The sequence below is a fragment of the Spermophilus citellus genome (assembly GCF_964194105.1).
Source record: "Spermophilus citellus genome assembly, chromosome: 14".
NCBI lineage: Eukaryota > Metazoa > Chordata > Mammalia > Rodentia > Sciuridae > Spermophilus > Spermophilus citellus.
In genome coordinates this window covers 89255597-89274915 of record NC_138194.1, presented here as the reverse complement: position 1 = coordinate 89274915, position 19319 = coordinate 89255597, and the positions used below count along the sequence as shown (strand labels likewise).

The window sequence follows — 19319 nt, the reverse complement described above, 5'->3', positions numbered from 1 at the left end:
TGTGTTGGCATATACATATATTTTTCCATAAAATGCTATTTATATTAATATATAGTAGGATTATCATCGTTACTTTAGATGAATTAAAAATAAATATTATGAATTTTTCAGTTTGAGTTTCTTTTGTGGGCAATATCAATAAATATAACCCACACTGACAGAAGGACTGAAAAGACCTCCCTAATTTTCAGTAGTTAAAGAAGTTCTGAGACCCAAATTTTTGAGAACTGTTGGCCAAGAAAATTATACATTTTTGAGTTGGCGGATTAGGGTTAGGGTTAGGGTTAGGGTTAGGGCTGGGTTAGGGTTAGGGTTAGGGTTAGCTCTAGTGTATCATCAGGGCACATGCTCCATTGTCCTTTGCTTGGTTTTCAAGTTTTGGGATAATTTTACTAACACTTTTATTTTTATGTCATCTAATGGATAGATACTAATTATCTTTAGACTGGATTCTCATGTGTTACTAAAATTAGGTCTCCATAAATTATAACTTATTTTAACTCAGAATCTACTAAGAAATTAAGGTATTAGATTAAGTAAGGTGGTGGGGGCATTTTCCCAGTCTCTTGGGAAGCTGATGCAGGAGGATTGCTTGAGCCCAGGAGTTTAAGGCCAGCCTGGACAACCGCATATTCCCATCTCAAAAAGAAAAAAAAAAAGAAAGAAAGAAAAAAGAAATGAAGAGAGAAAAAAAGGGGAAAGAAAGAACAGAATATATAAGGCAAGGATCAAAGATCCCAATGTACGTGTGTGCACATGAATATTTGAAGATCTAGTGGAAAGTAGGAATTGAAGGGACCTTGTAAGTTATAGAGCATTTGCACTCATAAAAGGACAATATAGAAATTGTTGAAAAACCGCCCAGATAGAAGCAGGTGGGACCTAGATCCTTAGTCGAGATCATGGCTCCTGGTGAGCAGCGGGGCCTGGGATTAAACCGCGGCCCTCCACTTGCTATTTGTCTACTCATAGAAAGCTCAGTAGCCCCTCTCACCTTCATTCTCTGTGTCTGTAATTCTCACCTCTCAGGGCTTTGGTCAGGACTAAAGGGAGCAGGTGTGAAATGTGGTAGGGAATGGCCGGTGCCAGGTGAGCCCTTGATAACCGCCATTGTCATTGTCCTTACTACAGATCCCAGCCTCGCCCTTTGCTTGATGCATGACCACACTTGGTGACTTCAGACAGATTGTTCCTTCACAGTTCAGGAGGTCAGGAGCCTGAAACGTGTGTAGGGGCTAATGTCAGGCTGTTGGCAGTGCTGGTTCCTTCTGGTGGCTGCAGGGAGGATGTGACTCTCGCCTCTTCCAGGCTCTGCTTCTGGTGACTGCTGGCTCTCCTTGGCCTGTGCTGTGCCGCTCAGTCTCTGCTCCAGTCACCACGTTGAGCCTTGTTTGTAGTTCACCTTCCTCTTATAAGAACAGTGCTGATTGCATTTAGCATCCACCTAGGTCCAGGGAAATCTCCCATCTCAGGATTCCTGACTTAATTGCACCTGCAAAGTCAGATGCAATTAAGGTAAAAGGTAACATTCCCAGGTTCCAGGGGTGAAGACACAGGACATCAGCCTACTAGACCCTTCCAGTTCATCTTTCCTCAGAGGCGCAGATGTTTGCAGAGAAGATCACAGGGCTGATCTAGAGTGAGGAAAGACAGCCTCTCTGCCCCCTCCTCTGCCAACTCGTGGTTTGGAGATTCTGCTTGGGGCCTCTGGCCTCCTGGGCAGGGCTTGTCGCCTAACTGCCCTGTGTTCCTCTCACATAATGACCACTGCTCACTCAGATCCAGGGCCTGGTTGACATCAGAGAGCATAAATCCACCGAGTACAGTATGTATGATTTCTCCTTGAATCGTGTGACATGGCATCTGTCCCTCCTTAGTTACCAGGAATCGATAGTAATACTTCTATTTCGATAGTTCCCAGGGCAAAAAAAATCCACTTAACGTCACGAGTGAAGATTAACCATGGTCTAGTTCACATCCAGGTACAGAAGACCAAATGACCCAAGGTGTGGTTTCTCTACAGCATCCCCCCCAACCTATGATGTCCAAGTGGTACAAGGTTTGGTGTCTTTTCTCTTTGTTCCATCCCCTCATCTCTAATTATGACTGCTGGTTTTATCCCATCCCATCACCCCTCAAGTTCAACCCCAGGCTGTGCATGTACTGTGGTTCCAGGGGCAGAGTGATCAAGGGGACTCCTCTGTCAGGTGTATGGTAGGATGGGCCACCAATTGGTCCTAGGAGAGATACCAAAGAGGGATTTGCAGGTGACAATGAAATCTTGTCAGGGTTTAGACTTCAATAGGAATAAGCAAAAGCTGTCCCTCCCAAATATATTTTGTAGCGGGTTGGATGGTGACTTCCAAAAAGATAGGCCGATGACCCGATCCCCAGAACCTGAGATTATCTTACAAGGCAAAGGGGTGAAGTGTACCTCATCTGGTGATAGATGTGATGAAATTAATGATCTTGGGTAGGGATACTATGGGGGGTGATTCAGATGAATCCTAAGTGCCTTCCAAGTGTTCCTCTGAGAAAGAGAAAAAGGAACTAAGACAGCAAAGAGCCTGTAAGGTGAATAAGGCAGAGCCTGGAGCTGTGCAGCCACAGAGCAAGGAACGCGCAGGGAGGTCCACAGTGCCCAGCGTGGAAAGGGGCAGAGATTCTCCCTGTAGCCCTCAGAGTGAGTGAGGCCTTGGTGACGCCTTGATTTCAGACTTTGGTCTCTGTGAGAGAGAGGAAAAAAATGTCATATTAAGCCATCTGTTCTGTGCTAATCTGTTATAGCAGTCCTAGGAAACTACTGTGTCTTTGATGGGCTGAGATCCATCAAAGTTAATAATAAAACTATTAATAATAAAACTGCAGCAATGGTATACTAACAGCCATATTCATTGAACATTCGCTCTTTACCAAGCACCAGAGGAAGCACTTTAATGCATTATCTCAATCAATTGCAGAGCAACCTCATTAGACAGACATCATTGTTATGCGTAGTTTGTAGGTGAGGGGGCTGAGGCTTGGGGCCTGGGCTCCCCAGCTCATGAATGGAGGCACTGATACTAGACCTGTCTGACTCTGTTGCATACAATCTGTAACCTCCAAAATTACTCCAAGCACAGCTTGTTTCAATGATCTTGGGCAGGGAGAATGATCTTGAGAGGAAGAATCCGAGAAAAAGAGACCAGAACAAAGGGCCACCAGCAATTGGCAGAGAGAGCTTGACATTCCTGGGAACACTTTGGCAGCTGAACCCAAGAATATGTGAGCTATCCTCAAATCCTACCAAGGGAAGGCAGGGTTTGACAGATGTGTGTGGAGGGCGTGAGGGGGTATCGGGGCGCAGACTTTTCCTGGCTGCTCTTTAAGACCAGTTTTTAGGATGGTTCCCACCTCCCATTCCTTTTGCACCCAACGGAAGGCTGCAGGGAAGCCCATGATTCACTCAGCATGGAGGGCAGGGCTGGGTTGTTCTGGTGGATTCTCATTCTTCCCATGGGGTCCCAGGAGAATCTGCCCAGATCCTGCTGAAACTCTCTGACACCCTGTTGGTCAAGCCATTGCCATTCCACTACCTTAGGCATGTGGAGGCCAGTTCCCTTCCCTTCCCCAGGCCCAGTTGCCTTTTGACCTTACATACCTGCTAAGGCCCAGAGACTCAGCTCCAGGACCTAACGAAAGCTCAGAGGGAGGGAAAAGCCAAGCAGACATCTCTCCTACCCCAAGGTCAAGGTAACATTCCTGGGGACTGCCTGGGCGGGTGAACTTCGTGAGATTTCAGAGCTCCGCTGCCATGACATCAGTGTATTAGGAGCCAAGAGGCTTGGGCTCCCCTGGAGAGGAGGCGCTTGCTTGCAATTACTAGGCAGCCCTGGGTGGGGCGGAGGCAGGCTGCCCGTGGGTCCTTCAAATTTTATTCTTTACTCTGGGCTATTGGAAGGCTATTCAAAGACTCTCATTCTTTTCTTAAGACCATGGCTGAGGGTACTTAGGAAGAACAGAATGAAGAAGGCGAAAGGACAGCATCTGCTGAGCCCCTGCTGCAGGCTGGGCGTTTCACACATGCTATTTAATCTAGACTTCAAAACAATGCTAGAATGGAAATGTTATTTCTCTCATCTTTTCAGATGAAGAAACTGGAGCTCACAGAAGTTAGGTCACTTTACTTGCCAAATAGGGCTAGTAAAATGTCAGAACTGGAGTTTACAGTCCACTATTTATACAATCCAAAATAAACACACCCTCTGATTGAGCAACAATCGGACCCTCACATGTATAAAAAAGAGATGTTGATCATACCTGAATGAAACCCATTTTGTACAATTATACATGTAAATTCAAAACACAATTTTCTTTGTTATTTTTGGTAGGTCAAAGGGCACCTGCTGAAATCCAAGCCAACATGTCACCCAAGTGGTATTCCTCCACCTACTGCAGGGTTAGCCGGCAGGGGCCATGGAAAGTCAAGAGGCATCCTGCAGAGTCACACCACTTTCCTCCGGGAGCAGCTCATTGTGTTGATGACAGGTCTTCAGTGAGTTCTCTGATGCCTCCGTGCTCTCCTGCAGAGTTGTGGAGAAGTAGGGTCCTTGGGGAACAAAGTGTTAACCAGGATAATGGGGATAGTGATGTGGTTATCCACCTGCCCAGTGATGTCCAAAGACCATCTCTTTCCTGACCTCCCTGCCGCTCAGCTTCTAGTGCGGCGGCGTGCAGCGTGGTCTGTGGTTTAAGCTTGCCCGACCAATGTTTCTCGTCCACTGCAAGGCAGTAAGTACAGAAAGCCAAGAGTAAGTTTCTCCTTGCTTGAAACCATTTATAGCAATTTCAAATTACCATGCCACTTTTGTTATATTGTGCACAAAATATCAATTACGATAGAGTGGAAGTGAAAATATCTGGTCCTTGACCACAGATGGTTCAGGAAGCTCAGGTGTTATCATTAAAATGAGCTTTTTAACAAGAAAACCTGGTCATGCATTAAGCTCTTTGACCTACTGAAATATTTTTTAAATATGTCTTGGATACACTTACATGAATTTCTGGGTTCCATTCAGATACTTCAGTCTCCCTGGCTCGTCTTTATTGTATATGTGAATTGTTCAGTCATAGTATTTATATGTTTATTTCCCACAGAATGCTGAAAATAGCTTTTTATTATCTATATTTTTCTTAGGTTAAAAAAAATTCTTAGCAGACAGGCCAGGCCCCTGATGATCTCGCCCTCACACTGCTACCCTGCCCTCCAGCCTCCTGCTCCCCTTCTCCTCCACAGATCTATGCCTGGGGTAGAATGTTCATGCTGCTGAAATGCCTCTTCCTTTTCTTTGCCCTGTGAACTCCTGTTTCAGCCTTCAAGGCTCAGTTCCAGGGTCTTTTCTGTAGGAGCCTTCCCCGGATGTTGCAGACCAGGGTCATGGAGTTCAGTGGAATTTTAAAGATGTGTCTGTTCCCTACTCCACGTTCTTTCCCATCCTGGGCACCTGGCCTGAAACCTCTCATGCTTCAAGACAGATGACCTCCTCCAGGAAGCCTTGCCATCTCATGAACAGATTCAGCAGCTTCCTCCCTGGGTTCTCACTGTACATTGACCATATACAGCACATCCATTTATTCAACACAAACTTATTGGGAACCAACCACGTACAAGATGCTATGCCAGGCTTGGGAGAAGGAGCCGTAACACAAGCCCACGGTTTTTAGGAAAGAGAGGAAAGAAAGAGAGGGAAGGAGGGAAGGAGGAAGACTGAACACAATCATTTCAGGTGGTGGAAAGTTCTGTGGAGCAGATAAGCAGGGAGAAGGATGGAGCCCCATGGGGATGAAGGATCTGAAGCCACAGAGGCAAGGGCGCGCATGCCTGCAGGGTGAGAGGCCAACTGTTAGAGGAACAGGCAGGAATGTGCTCCAGGTAGAGGGCGAGCAAGCCCAGGGCCCTAGGGTGGAAGCACACTTGTCAGGTTCCAGGGATGGTAGGAAGGCCAACGCATCAGGGCCGAGCAAGCAAGGAGGAGAGGGGGACCCGGGCAGACCCCCAGGCAAAATTAGGCTTCACTTTAAATGCAGTGGGAACGCACTAGAAGGTTGAGGCCAAGGAGTGATGAAACCGGTTTTTGTCTTCTAACCACCAGTCTGATGGGTAGAGCATGGGGCAACTTAAGACACTACCTGGTAGTTGGTGGCCATGATTCATTCAGGTGACAGGTGATAGTGGCCTGGGCCAGGAGAGCAGTCCTGGAAATGGGGCGAAGAAGAGGAGATTCCTGTTACACTCTGGAAGTTGCACAGATGGGAATGAGTGATGGTTTGCAAGTTGTCCTGTCTTCCTACAACAGGGCAGGGGAGGAATGAGGTTGCTCTTTCCAGCTCCGAATCTGGGGCTTACTGAATGGTCCAAATAGCAAACATCCCAACTACAAATTCCACTAGGAAATCTAACAATCAGATCTGAATCTGATTCTGTGCCAGCAAGACTGTAAGCGTCACCTCTGAGTCTCCAGGCATTTGCTGGTCCAACACTGCCATTAGGCCAGAGAAAACAGATGTGGGCCTTTCTTAGCCAAAGAGTGTCCTTCTGAGTCCAAGGTAAAGCCCTATGCCCCGTCCCTGACGGGGAACCAACAAGCAGCCTCATCTAAGCTCCACAGTTCTAGACTAACATCACCCAAGCAGAGTGGTCCAGAAGACAAAGGGGCAGGTCTCTGGAGCAAAATGGGTGTGCCAGCCAAGGATCCACTTTGCTGTTTGGTCCTGTGATTTTCCCAGCATTCCAGAACTCCTCCCGACTCTGGAGGAACCTGGATTTGAATCGGCCTGACTTCCAGAGCTCATATAAAGAGTCTCAGGGTCCACATTAGTCCCAACTGGGCTCAGTAGCATGACGGGTTCAGCTGCGGACAAGCAGGCCCAGGGTGGGTGAACCTGAGTGCCAGGGCCATTCCACCTTCCGGGGCTTCCCATGCCTGGGAGGAGGCCTGGCCACAGCTCCAGTGGCAGTAATGGTTTTAAAAATGCGAGTCATTCCAGCAGGTCAGACTTTACTTTTTAAATTGGAACAAGAAGAAAAATAGCCTCAGCTGATGATACTCGTAATGGACAGTAGGACAAATGCTATTTTTTCTTAAAGTGATGCTTTAAAAAGGCTTCTTTCATCAAAATTCATTAGCAAGGTATTCATTGCAGAAGATGTTTCTGGAAGCCTGATGGAGGCTAATTAGCACCCTCACACATGCACCTGCTGGGAGCTAGGTCAGGGGACATGGAGGGAATAGAGAGAAGGATGAGATGCACCAAGTTCCCTGGAAAAGGTCAGTTATTTAACCCACAAATCATTGGTTAAGGCAGATCTGGAGAAAATGGGTGTGTTTTGTTCAGACAGGGATGTATTACGGTCAAACCTTGACAAGTTGGTGTGAAAAAGGCTCTGGAAACAGAGAAGAAAGCCATGGTTTTGTGTGGTATGCAGTGTAATGTGACAAGTACTGGCTTTGGAACCAAGTAGCCTGGGTCTGGACTCCTGCCTATATGATTGGGTACTGTTTGACCTTGGGCATGTGAGCCTAGCTGCTCTAAACCCCAGCTTCCCCCCCCCCCGCCTATAAAAGGCAGAGTCCTATGTATCTCCAGAGTTCTGTAGTGAAAATAAATGAAATAAAGTACGTAGTGACCTAACACATAGTTGATGTAGAACAAATGGTAGGAAATATTAACATAGATTTTAATGTGCATATTGCTTTACGATCATTTCTTTTCCCTTTCTGATGAAAAGTGATTATTTTCTGGAGTATCTCAGACTCTCTGGGGACAGGAGGTTTGGATCTACCTCTGCTTAGACAACAGACCCATGCCATGTGACGAGTAATGGCTAATTAGCTAAGACACTGGACTCAGGAAAGAATCATTAGACTCCAAATAAATAATGGATAGAAAGAAAGCAGGTTAGGGTTTAGGGCTGATGCCCAGGAGAATTAGGCTAAATGACTGTATTGTAAGGACTGGAGGGAATTCAGAGACCAGTGAAGCTAGTCTCTATGGCACAGCAGAGCACCCGGAGCCACAGACACTGAGGAACCTTTCCAAGACCCTCAGAGGCAGAGCAGAAGCTGCAGTCGGAGTCTGGGGGTTCGGTGGGCTTCCATTTTCTGCTCCTGGCCCCCTGGAGGCGAGGAGGTAATGCCGCACACAAGCCAGGGGCACTCAGCTGGGAAAGTGAGAGGCTTTCCTTCCTGGTCTCTGCTTCAAGGCAGGAAACCACCACTTACATCCCACTTGAGAAAGATTCTGTGGTGACAAAAGCCCCCGGGTTAACCACCAAGACAGGAAGTGACAAGCAGGGTCCACAGACCTTGACTCAGGGTGCTGACCTCAGCATCTGGGACGGATTCTGATGGGTTGGTGAGCTGGTTCGCTGAAGCCTGTCTCAGGGGCCGTCCATGCGAAGTGAAGTTCAAATTCTAGAAATCTCTTGGTGTAATTTAGAGAAAGAAAAGCACAGACAGAAAATGTTGGAGTACCATTACTGGGTAAAAACGAGCTACTCCCTAAACACTTTCTGAGATAACAAAAAAAGAAAGTTTCACTAAGCCTTGAAAGAAAGAAAGAAAGAAAGAAAGGTAAAGAAAGAATTTGAGTAGCTGTTGTGAAGACCAGGGTAAATGACGGAGGACACTGAATAGAATGGCCCTGTTTTTTTTTTAAATTTTTTGTTTTTAGATACATGATAGTAGAGTGTATTTTAACACATTATACATAAATGGAGTACAACCCATTCCAATTAGGATCCCATTCTTGTGGGTGTACATAATGTGGGAGTTATCCCTGTCATGTATTCACATATGAGCAAAGAAAATTTATGTCCAATTTATTCTAACATTTTTCTTATTGCTATCCCCTCTCCCCTCCCTTCATTCCCCTTTGTTTAATCCAATGAACTTCTATTCTTCCCTTCTCTACCCTCCCTTGTTATGGGTTAGCATCCACATATCAGAGAGAACAGAGATTGGCTTATTTCAATTAGCATGATATCATATTCTCCAATTCCATCCATTTTCCAGCAAATGCCATAATTTTATTCTTCTTTGTGGCTGAGTAATATTCCATTGTGTATATGTAGCACATTTTCTTTATCCATTCATCTATTGAAGGGCACCTAAGTTGTTTCCATAGCTTGGCTCATGTGAATTGAGCTACTATGAACACTATGTGGCTGCATCACTGGGGTATGCTGATTTTAAATCCTTTGTGTATAAACTGAGAAGTGGGATAACTAGGTCAAATGGAGGTTCCATTCCATGTCTTCTGAGCAATCTCCATACTGCTTTCCACAGTGGTTGCACCAATTTGCATTCCCACCAGCAACGTATGAATGTGCCTTTCTCCCACATCCTTGCCAACATTTATTGTTGCTTGGATTCTTGATGATTGCCATGGAGTGGCTTTCTTGACATCACTGAAGATCTGGGGGCACTGGTCACTGAGTTCCACCCATCTGCCAGAGGCAGTGGGCGTGGCCACCAGAGTAAGAATCCTTGTAAGGGTGGTTGTCCTATGGTCTGACCTTTGGTAGCAGTTGGGATCATGTGGTCCCAAGGATCAAAAGAGACTGGCAGATCACTAAGTCCAAACAAACACCCTTCATTTTCAGGACAGGAAGCCTACACTTGAGTCATGGCCACAGAAGGGAACAGAGTCAGGAGACAAAGCTAGAGGACCCAGGGCCCTTTTGATGAGCAGGGGCCAGTGCTCTCAGAACTCCCCGCTACGTCACCAGAAATATGCGATACACCTTCTCCCCCTTCCGGAAGGTCTTGCAGCCATTGCCAGGGTAATTTTATTCTGAGGGCAAAAAATTACCCAGATTTTTAGGGTTTTGACGCTGGCTTTGAGGCATTAGTAGTTCCAGGGGATTAGCACCCTGCAGTGGGCCGATAATCAGAGCGAGGCCAGCCCTCAGGTGGCCCCCAGCATTCCTGCCTCCTTGTCCTGTGGGAACCCCTCTCCTTGAAGGCAAGATGGGCTCACTTGACTTGCTTCTCATGGGAGAAATGCAGGAATGTCACTTCCAAGATTAGGTTATTAAAAAGTACCTATTTGACCCTGGGTCCCCTCTCACTCTTGGATTGCTCACCCTGGGGGGAAGTCACCTCCCATGTGAGGCATGAAGAGGCCTGCAGGGTAGGGACCATGGTCTGCCGTCAACGTGACCTGGCTTGGATCTGGGTCCTTCCTCCTAGAAGCCCTGAGATACCTGGAACCCAGCACACCTCAACCTCAGCCTAAAGAGAGGCTCAGCCCCAACCCCCCAGCCAAGTGCCCCCATTCCTGAGTCACGCGTGGCGTAAGATGGTAGAGGTTTGCTGTTCTCAGCTGCCTAGTTCTGGGGTAAGTCGACATGCAGCAATAGATAACTAAAAGCCAGCATCAGGATGCCAGCTCCAATTTATTGTGGGCTGAGTCACCGGGGCCTTGTGTTCACCCTCTGGTTATTTCTCCAGGCCTGGGGCGCATAATGAAAATCCACTGGCTTGGCCCCTAGTGGAACCTTCCGTGAGAATCCATGAAATAAAGGTAAAATGGAAGCTCCTGAGTTCCTCTTTCTGCCAGAAAGTTCAATCCCAAGCAGCACTTTTCTGAGGGAATTGAAGGAATTGGTGGCGTCATCAAAGACTTGAAATATATGTGGGTGGTTAATTCTGTCCTAACGCTCTTTGACACCTGTGTGGCGGGTACAGAAAGACACGTGGAGGTGGAAAATAGCAGTGGACTCGCCAAAGCTTAATGAGGAGGAGCCTTGTATCGCAGTCACTGGTTCAAGATGTGGTTTTCTTATTGCAACAAGTCAGCAAAACCCCTAGTGCCTCATATGCGGCCATTTCTTGGGAAAATGCTTTGTCAAAATCCACCCCAAAGAGACAACAAAACAAGGGGTGGTTTCTTTTACCTAGAGGTGACAACAGTCACCTTCGCCATGGTGCTTCAAGGTTGTGTCAACTCCCTGGCTTTGCCCTAACTTAGGACAGGTGGGAGTTGGCCACCACACTGCACAGGGTCTCGTGCTGCATGGGTGACATGCTGGAGACAGCTGGAGAGCAGAGGAAGTCAGTTCACGTAAATCTCGGTAAGATGTGTGTGTCAGGGGGTTTTGGCATCTCAGGGAAGGTTCTGGATATTAGTGGAATATTCCTCCCAAAATGATATCTTAGTTCATAATCTGCTGCTTAAATAGCCAGCGGCTGCGTGGCCTGATTAAGCCTCTCCCCTGGCCCGGGGATAAGCTGAGGGCTGTTATTGGCTTACGACCCACAGCTGAATCTAAAACCTGGGGCCTCTGGCATCATTTGAATCCTCTTCTTCCGACTTACTGTAGTTTCTAAGGAGCCTTCCAACATCTATTGTAACAACACTGGGACTTCTATCATTATCATTTGAGTTATAAGAGCAAACAGAGCTTCTTCAACAGTACCCTGGACCATCTAGGAGACTTTTCTTCCTTTTTAAATATCATCTAATCTAGGGGTTGGGATTGTGGCTCAGCAGTAGAACACTGCCCTAGCATGTGCGAGGCACGGGTTCATTCCTCAACACCACATAAAAAAATAAATAAATAAAATAAAGGTATTGGGCCCAACTACAACTAAAAAAAAAAAAAAATTAAAAAAAATATCATCTAATCTAGGCAAACTTTTAGGTTACTAGAAGTAAATTTGGGAAGCACAATCAAATGTAATACTCCCCAAATCCAAAGCAGCCAAAGACTATTTCTCTGTCCCTGTTTAATTTGCCTAAGATCACACATACAGCAAAATGGTAGAATCAGGTTTCCAAGCCAGGTCACCTGGTGTAATGTTTAGTAGCTCACATTTGCACTAAGGCAGATTCAAATTCAAATTCAGGACACCACTACTATTTCAGTTTCCCGTTGACACCATAATAGATCATCAGAAAGTTGTTGGCTTAAAACCAGACAAATTAATTTTCTTGTAGTTCTATAGTTAAAAGTCCAGGTCTCACTGGGCTAAAATCACAGCATTAGCAGGACTGTTTTCCTTCTGTCCACCTTCAGGAGGCTGCCAATATCCCTTGGCTCACGGCTTCTTCCTCTATCTCCAAAGCCAGAGACACTGCCTCTGGCCGCTCCTTCACATCCTCTGCATCTGTCTGTGTCTTCTCAATCTTTTTCAGTTTCTACTTTTCTGTCTCCATTTTCCACTTTCAAACACATTTTTGCTCACATTGGGCCCATCAAGACTACCCAGGGAAATCTCCTGATTCTGTGGTCAGCTGATTAGCAACTTTGATTCCATTAGCAATCTTAATTCTCTTTTTCAACATAGGTTCATAGATTCTGTGGCCTGGTAACTTGAAAGGGCCATTATTTTGTTTAACACATGCACCAATTAAGTGTACTGCTTTAGGCCAATTATTAAACTCCTTAATCTTTAGTTTCCTTATTTGTCAAGCAGGCGTAATCACGGGTAATTCACTGAGGTGCTATAGCGATTCATTGAAATAAAGGTGCATTATGTCTTTAGTTTAGTATATAGAACATAATAAGAGCTTAGTTTTTGTAGTGTTTCCTTTGCTTTTCTAAAAAGAAGCAAATACACAACGCCTCACTTCTGAATCTGTGTCCTGGACCACAGTGCCCTTGGATGGTGCTTGCAGAATCCCCAGCATTCTCAGCAGAGAAGGCAGCAAAGTCTCAGAGCCCAATTTCAATATTCCCACCTGCCTTGAGCCTGGGCATTGGGACACCCCATGCTCATCTTTGAAGGTTTTGGCACCTGGCAGTGATTGTCCTGGGAAGGAAGTTCTCTCCTGGTGTCACCAGGGGGCAAATGACTCAGTGTATAAGCCTAGCAAACAGCTCATACTTTTATGAATGACAAGAGATGTCCAAAAGGAAACAGCACTCAGTGCCCTGAGACTTGCTTTAGACATAAACATGGTGGTGATATTCATGTCCCAGGTGTCCTACACTCCTGGGTCACTTGAGGCTTACAACTTTGGGAGTGGGTAGGAGAGGCATCACCACTAGGATCCTAGGGCAACTGAAGAATGGAGGGTAAACCCCTGGCCAGGTGGCAGAGCCCATTGGGGCCTGATGTCCTGACTTCCACCCCCCAAAGTCCACCTGCTGCTCCCTTGCCTTGGCTTCTCAGTCCACATTATGGCGAAGGCGGTGAAGTGGCCTCCTTTGGGTTTCACCTCCTTCTCTAATTTGCCTTCTCTGCTTCTGTGTGGGCCGGTGAAGAGACTTTCCCCAGCGCTGCTCCTGACCATGCCCCTGGTGAGGCTCAGGCCTGTCCCTCCTCCTCTTCCGGCACTCTGTTAGCAGGCTCACGTGGCTGGCCATCCTGTGTCGGATTCTTATTTCTCCTAATCCTTGGGTTGAGTTGAATTAGTGAACAGAGGAAAGGGGAGCAGACGATGCTCTATTTCAGTGGCTCTCCCTTGAGGCAGACTCTTCCCCTCTCCTGAGAAAACATTAGAAATTCATGTGGGACATCTTGATGTAATGTCTTAGTGGAGACAAGGCAGTCTCTGGATCGGGGAATCATCATCCTGCCATGTTCAGGATAGTTCTCGAGCCGCAGGGCCATGAGAACTGGCTCATCCAAAACGCCAACATTTATCCTCTATCAAGAAACACGGCTCCACTGGATAATCTATCCTTGCAAAGTTAGAAAGACCTGTTTGATGACCTGGGATAAAAAAAAATGATAAAGGCAAAGAAGAGCTTTGCTATTTTCATGAAATGGCCAATCCCCTGCTCATTAGTAGGCTGCCCATTGTAGTGGGCAGAGGGAGCAGGCACTGGGACTTTGGTAAGCACAGCCATTGGCTGCACAGACTCAGGCGGTGCACTGGCTGGGTTGACCTGGTGGCGCTACAGTCTACCAGTGTGATGGAGGACAGGTTATTTAATCTCTCTGTGCCTCAGTTTCACTGTGGGTAAAGTAGGGAATGTTGTAGCAGCTCCTTTGCTTTGTTGTGTTAGGAAAATTGCAGAAATCCATAAGTGTTGGAGATTATTATAATCTCTACCACCTTTAGGACACGGAGCAGAGTGCTTCTTGGTGCTATGCTTCAGTTTCTTCCCATGCAAATGGGGATAATTACATCAACTTCAACATGTTTTTATATGAGAATGAGAAAACACACGTAGGGTGAAGTATAACATCGGACACTCAGAACAACCTCATAAAAGTACATCCCATTTTACAGTTGAGGGAACTGAGGCACAAAGAGATCAAGTAACTTGGGCAGAGACACTGCTAGTAAGTGGGAGAGCTGGGATTTGAACCCAGGCTGTTGGGTTCTAGATTTAGGACCATCGGCTGCCTTTCATTGGGAAGCAGCTGGAGTTTTTGGCAGCTTGTGAGCATGCAATAAATATCAGCTCTTGCTGGGCCTAGTGGCACATCCTGTAATCACAGCAGCTCCGGAGGCTGAGGCAGGAGGATTGCAAGTTCAAAGCCAGCTTCCGCCTCAGCAACTTTGCAAGGCTCTAAGCAACTTAGCAAAATCCTGTTTAAAAAACAAAACAATGAGCTAGGAATGTGGCTAAGTAGTTAAGCACTAAATCAATTGATGAGCTCTTACCAACAGACAGCAGAAGCCAACTTTCCTTGACCCACATGCACCACTGAGATTGAGGGTTGGAGCCTCCTGGCTGGTGAAGAGACAATTCTGACCTTCAGGGCTGTTCTTCCCACCTGAAGCAGCAGGATTCTTGACTCTCCTCCCAGAGGGACTGTGCTGTGTGAGGCAGAGGCTGGGAACCAGGAAGCCTGCAAACTGATCTTTGCTCTGACATCACCCTGGTAAACAGTGGTGGATCACAACAACAACACAAGGTCTTGGTTTCCTTCCAAAGGAAGTAGGACTCCAGAGCTGTCAAAATAATCACAAGAAAATAGAGAAGGGAAGTGCCCCTTGGTGTCCCACCATGTCTGTTAAGGAGAGCATCTTCTTGGAATGCAGTCCCAGTGTGACTTGTGTCAGAGCCAATGTGAGGCAAAGCCCAGGTTATTCCTTAATCTCTGCACAAACTGGAGCATGTTGCCACAGTAACCAAGGGACTCCCTGAGACCTGGGCCTTCGTTTGAGCACCAGGCAGTGTTGGATGGAGGAAAGGGAACCAGGGCTGAATGGAGAGGCTGAGCCTCTTTCTCTGACTGTGCCACCCTGCACAAGCCCTCAGCCTCCTGCTGTTCCACAAGGTGGCCATGAGGATGCCTGGCTTGTCTCCTCACACCCCTTTTGTTAGGTTCAATCACAGTGACATAATGGTTAGCGATCATTTGTCCAGGGCTTATTACATGTCAAGTTCTGTGCTCCATAGACAGAGCTCCTGCTTCTCTGTAGCATCCCCAGGAGGCAGATGCTGTATTTCTGTTTTAAGAAGCCAGTTGCCAACTCAGAGGGTTGGACAGCTGCCTGGGGCCACAGAGCTCAGGAATGATCCAATGTGCCCACAACTCAGACTCAACCATCCATTAAGGACCTACTGTGTGTGGAGGAAGTTTGCATTCCTGGTCCTACTCTGATCCTGCATCGACTGTGAGGAAGCCCTCTGAGGTGGGTGGAATGGTGGGCGGAGTGGTGGGTGAGGGTGGTTATTGGGCTGAGGTAGTTTGGTGGTCCAGACCTTCAATTAGACTCAGATAGACATGGGGCCAGGTCCCAACCCACAATGGCAAAGAACTGAACAGCCCCAGCAGCATTTGTAACCTCTTGTACTGAACCCAGTAACTTCTGTAAAGTGGGGATCAAGAAGCCACGCCCCTCAGAATTTCCCAAGATGATTGATGTGTGTAAAGCACTTCTCACAGAGCCTGCGCACAGCGACTCCTAGGTCAATGGGGGGTGTGACAGCCGTGGTGGAGTTTCCATGGGCCGAGCATCAAGGGGACAAGGGGGTGGGGTTCAGATTTCCTTGTCCTTCAGTCGTTCTCATCCTCCACCAGGTGTGATTCTTGTGCAGATGTCATTTCAAGCCCACCAGTATCAGACACTAGGGACAGCACAGTCCCAGGGTAAGCTCCGTTGGCATCTGCTACAGGAGCCAAGGACCACATGACCAACTGTGGACATCCTGGGAGGGTTCCACGGACAAGTGGAATGGGCAGAGGGGAGCGAAGGAGGAATTTCCTCTGCTCCAGGGGATGGCTTATTCAGCTGGAGAAGGGTTTTCAAACTTTGGAGGGTATCAGAATTACCTGGAAGACTGAGTAGGAAATCCAACTCTTCTCCCTACACCCCAGCTTTTCTGCCACACAAGCTTCAGGCGGCCGTGCCTGCCTGGTGCCCTGTGTTGCCCTCAGGACCAGGCAGGGATCCTTCAAAGCTGGGCTGACTCGCCTTCTAGGGCAGAGCCAAGGCTGGGGCCTTGCTGACAATCTGGGGTAATCCGACACTAGACTCCAACTGTCACCTTGAAGAATGGGCTGCCCTTTCTTTTCCCAGGGTGGCTGCTGGCAGGATGCAGAGGCCCCTGCCTGCCCTGTGAAGGGCTGGGACACTGCTGAGGTCTGCCAGAGAGCGGCCTGATGACCCCAGGCCAGCGCTCAGCTCCCTGGGTCTGCAGGCTTCCTGCTGCCCCCCAGCGTTTAATGCCCGCTGCATCAGATCTCAACATGATTCTGGGTTTCTGTTCCTGTTTCGCTTCCTGTCCTGGGGTCACCATAAGCTTAACATTTTTTTTTCTTTTCTCCTTTAATTGCTTTTTAGTTTTTGGTTCTTTTTAGTTATACTTGACAATAGAATTCATTTTGACATAATTATAGAAGCATGGAATAAAATTTGTTCTAATCCAGTCCTCAGTACCTTCCCTTCCCCTCCCTCCTCCCTCTCCCTCTCCCTTCCCTCTATTCTACTGGTCTTTCTGACATTTACTCATAGACCTTTTTTTTTCTTTTTTAATTAGTCTTGTGGATGATGGTGAGATCCACTGTGGTGTTTTCATGTGTGTACACAGGAAAGTTAGGTCAGTTAGGTCCTACTGTCTTTCCCTATCCCTATTGCCTTGGTCTACTCTAGTCATTCCTCTATTCTTTTCTTTCTATCCCCCCTCCCCCCCACCCTACCCCACCCCTCTGTATTTTGGATTAGCTTCTGTATATCAGAGAAAACATTGACCTTTGACTTTTGGGGACTAGCTTATTTCACTTAGCATGAAATAAGTCTCCAGTTCCATCCATTTTCTGGCAAATGGCATGAAATAATTCCTCTTTATAGCTGAGTACAACTCAATTGTGTATTTGTACACATTTTCTTTATCCATTCGTCTGTTGAAGGGCACCTAATTGGCTCCCTAGATTAGCTATTGTGAACTGAGCTGCTATAAACATTGATGTGGCTGCGTCACTGTAGTATGCTGATTTTAAGTCCTTTGGATATAAACCTAGGAGTGGGATAGCTGCATCCAATGGTGGTTCCATTCCAAGTTTTCTGAGCAATCTCCATACTGCTTTCCAGATTGGTTGCATCAATTTGCATTCCCACCAGCAATAAATGAGTGAATCTTTCCCCCACAACATCTTCACCAATACTTATTATTTCTTATATTCTTGATAATTGCCACTTTGACTGGAGTGAAATGGAATTTCACTGTAGTTTTAATTTGCATTTCTTTAATTGCTAGAGCTGTTGAACATTTCTTCATATATTTGTTTACCATTCGTATTTCTTCTTTTGAGAAGTGTTTGTTTAGTTCCTCTGTCCATTTATTGATTGGGTTAAGTGGGATTTTTTTTTTTTGGCTTTAAGTTTTTTGAGTTCTTTTTATATCCTGGATATTAATGCCACTTCTGAGGTGCAGGTGGCAAAGATTTTCTCCCATTCTGTAGGCTCTTTCTTCACACTCTTGATTGTTTCCTTTGTTATGAAGAGCTCTTTTAATTTGATGCCATCCCATTAATCCATATGTATTAGGATAGATTAATCCCTATCTCACCTTGCACAGAACTCAACTCAAAAACCTAAGAATTAGGCCAGAAACCCTGTACCTGCTAGAAGAAAATAAATATAGGCCCAACACTCCAACATGTTAGCTCAGGAAATGTCTTCCTTAACAAGTCTCCTAAATCAAAAAGTAAAATTAAAAATCAACAAATGGAATGACATCAGATTAAAAAGCATAACAATTTGATGTAGCTTGGCATTTCTGCATATCTTCCGTAGACATTACTTAGACCAACAGAAAACCCCTTCACCTCTCTCCACCTCTCTGGTCTTAAGCCAATCAGCGTGTGAAGGCTGGGGTGTTTTTTCACATACCTCTTCAGCTGCCTTATTATATTCAACTACTTCAGCAAGAGATTTATTTCATAAAAGAACTGTATGATATTCCAGAAATGTCAAGGGCAAGGAACAATTTCCATCTGTGTGGAGCAGAGTTAAGGAAAAAAATGGAATGAAGTCTTGGCCCCCTCATTGGTGACAGAGCCCCTTAGAGTCCTGGGCACATCCCCAGGATCAGTCAGGAGGATAACGGGGCCCTGTGTCAGGAAGGATTCTGCAGAATTACAGATAAGCTGTTTGTATTTTTCTTCCAGAGAAAGGCCAAAATCCAGGGCCAGAGTTTTCACTGCTGAAATAGAGTAGGAATGGAGCCGAGAGGTCATTAGGCCAACAAGTGGCAAGCAAGTTTATTTTGTGCCAATTGCAATTGATTGGGAGCAGCTGCACGAAGCTCTGGGTTAGAAGCCCAGTGGAGCTCAGGGGTGAGTGGTGCCCTGATTTGCAGTATCCTCAGTCTTGGCCATTGGAAGAATGGCCCCATTGCTGATCCAGTGGTCTCCATTTACAGAACAGGAAACTTAAGTTCCAGTGAAATTAAAAGGCCTTTCTGGTTCATATAACTTGTTGGTGGTAGATTTAAGAACAGAACCCAGATTTCCCAACATTATTTCAGTAACATTAATGCAATCTATTTCCATTCTCATAGAAGTAGACGATGTAGAAACAAATAATCCTGAGGTCAAATTCCATTATCCAGCAGCTGTATGGCTTTGGAAATGTCATTAATGTCTCAGTGCTTTAGTTTTTTCATTTGTAAAATGCAATAAAACACTTAAAAACATCTATTTCTTAATAGAGAGGGTTAAATGTGTCATGGTATATGTAGGTCAGGGCCTCACACATACAGGTTCAGTGTTTTTCTTTTTCCAAAGTAAATGCTTTTCATTATTAAGAGGACATTTTAGAAGCAGTTTGTACCCAGAGAACTGATTTGATGGTGGAACTGTAGATCTGTTTTCCTTCCCTATGAACCAAGGACTTGGAATCAGATTATCTCTAAGGTTCCTCCAACC

At 46.1% G+C, this 19319-nt stretch overlaps 1 long non-coding RNA gene across 1 annotated transcript; it reads right to left on the bottom strand.

The window, feature by feature from the left end:
• Window positions 1-4376: 4376 nt before the first annotated feature.
• LOC308633777 lies at window positions 4377-16351 on the bottom strand. Its single transcript, XR_014018862.1, has 5 exons — window positions 16224-16351; window positions 14605-14895; window positions 8345-8463; window positions 6169-6234; window positions 4377-4760 (listed from the first exon to the last, which is right to left on the bottom strand). It is a non-coding gene; the product is annotated as an uncharacterized lncRNA (long non-coding RNA).
• Window positions 16352-19319: the final 2968 nt, after the last annotated feature.